Consider the following 2,494-nt stretch of genomic DNA (forward strand, 5'->3'; position numbering starts at 1 on the left):
GTGACTCAGCACTGCCAAGCATCCTTCCCAGGACTTCCTGATCCCCAGTCCGTGCCAGGTGCCCCCTAGGAGGGCGAGCTGGCCCCGGCAGAGCCTGGCGGCCAGGCTTTCCGGAACCCTGGCTTTCCAGCAGCTCACCTCGCAGAGAAGCACGCCACGGCAAGGACAGCCGCAGCCGGACACTCAGAGTTCATCGGCTGGAAACAAATCAGTTTGCAGCCCGGCTAGACGTTAACACTAAAATCCCAACTCCCAGAATAGTGTCTGTGTTAGCAGGAAGAGCTCTGTGAGGACAGCGTGGCCGAGGGTGGCAATCACCCAGCATGTGGTGGCCCCCCGCTCATCTGGACAGGTCACCCACCCGCCCATCAAGTCTTCCTTAAAGATGGGAAATACAAAGCCATCCTGTACCGCTATTAATATGCTCCTTGATGGCGAAGAAATCTCTGCGGGTCCAGTTGGGGGCCCCCTCCCCCGAGCCAGGCTTTCCACCCTTAGCGCAGTCACCAGGGATCGAGACGAAAGCGAGAACCCAGCCAGAAACACGCGTATTGATATTCCTGTTCCAAATGAAGACACCGACTATTTCCACTTTTTAAAGTTAACACCTTCTTGAAGAGGCTCTCTCTATACAAAAGCAGGAGAGTATCTCTCCAGCAGCACAAGGCTGGTGAGCTTCCCACACACTGCCTTCTCCATGCCCCATCCGGGAAAGACCCACAAATCCTGAACGTTTAGCACAAAGAAAGACGATGGTGGCGTTTAAAAGACTGCCTTCAAGAAAATAAATGGAAGCATGAGCGTTTGCAAATGTCATTTTAATGTTAAGCTATTGTTTTATACATCAGATTTTTTTTTACCCAACTTAGGTACTCTCTAATGATTCAAATATGAAAGTTCTTAAGTGTCAGATAAGAATATTTTAAAGCATTTCCAAATGCTTCTTAGAACTACAAGAACAATGAATATTTTTGGTTTCAGAATATTTTCCACTGCACTGTAATGAACAAGAGGTTCAGTGTTCAGTTTTAAACCAAAGCAGGGATTAGATCGAGAATGCAGTTTGAATTGTACATCTATCTAAATACAAAAGTGAAAAGAACCCTCTCTGCAGGCGACAATCTCCCCCAGACACACCCTCCCACAGCTCACACTCACATTCAACTCTTCCAGGCCCGGAACCGTCCCAGGACTGACTCTGTGCTCATTTATGTCAAAAATTACATAGGATGGGAAGGTAGAGTTCAATTCACCATCCCAGGCAAAAATGTGAGCTTTTGTGTGAAAAACGCAAAGTTATTGGGGTAACCAAACATATCCCAACCTTTCCCACAATCAAGATATTTAACTCCAAAGGCAGATCTCAAACAAGGGACTGCCCAGCCTCGGGCAGGCCACAGGGCACTGCGCCCAGTGAATGCCATGCTGCATATAAAGGTCTCAGATGCAGATGTGTCTGGAGTCCAGGGATCAGGGGCAAGTATCGGACAACATGACGAGAGATGACAGTGAAGAAAAGCTGAGGGCCAGATGGGACACCACCCCCTCGGGGTGGACCAAATCACTAGGGCCACTTAAGTCACCAACTCTCCACGTCCCTGACGCCAGCCCCTGCTGGCCTTGGAAGGGCTGCAGCCCGAGGAAAACGAAAACATAGGGTCACAATTCCCAGTTCTGGGCACGACCTCAAGAACAGTGTCGCTTCCCACTCGTGAAGACTTCCCCTGGCCAGAAGCAGGCAGGGCAGCTGAAGTTACCCAGCTGTTGACGAAGCAGAGCCCACAACCCCTTCCTTTCCCTTCCAACCACATGATACAGTCCGCGACCCTAGACACAGGCCTCGTCCACAGCTGCGGGGACAGAGGCCCGGGGGTGCCCCAGGCCCCCTGACAAAGTGTTTTGCGAGACACCAGGATGTTACTTAACCTAATACATTTCCCTTGACTTTTGCCATTTGTCATTGAAAAAATTAAGCTGCAGCCCATCCCCAAATGACCTTTTGACAAGTTAACTTAGTTTTTTCCTTAACTGGTGAAAAAAGTTACACAAACAAAAAGCTCCCGTGCAGAGGCTGCCTGACACCTTCCCGTGGCAACCTACACAGCGACAGCAGGCAGGACCGAAAGCCGCCTTGTGGGGACTGAGCAAGAAGAGGGCCAGGCAGAAGGCAGCCAAGGACAGCGAGGCCCCAAAGCACAAGCACCGCACGCAGCGCCAGGAAACGCCAGGGTCGCACGGAGCTGCCACCACCAGTAAGTAGCCGCTACATGACAACGAGGTCGAGTGCGGCTGCCCCAGGCAGAGAGAACCCGAGTCCCCGCTGGGCGAGGCCGAGCTCCGCCAGGCGCGGCTCCGGGCGTCCTGAGCCCTCAACCCAACACTCCCTCCGCCAAGACCACCAGCCCTCCAGGTCCCTGAGCTCGCCCCAGCACCTCGGTGCGCGTCTTCCAAAGGGACCCGCTGCCTCCCGGCGTGGGCACGCCAGGAGGGCACG

Source organism: Pteropus vampyrus, unplaced genomic scaffold, assembly GCF_000151845.1.
Source record: "Pteropus vampyrus isolate Shadow unplaced genomic scaffold, Pvam_2.0 Scaffold253, whole genome shotgun sequence".
Taxonomy (NCBI): domain Eukaryota; kingdom Metazoa; phylum Chordata; class Mammalia; order Chiroptera; family Pteropodidae; genus Pteropus; species Pteropus vampyrus.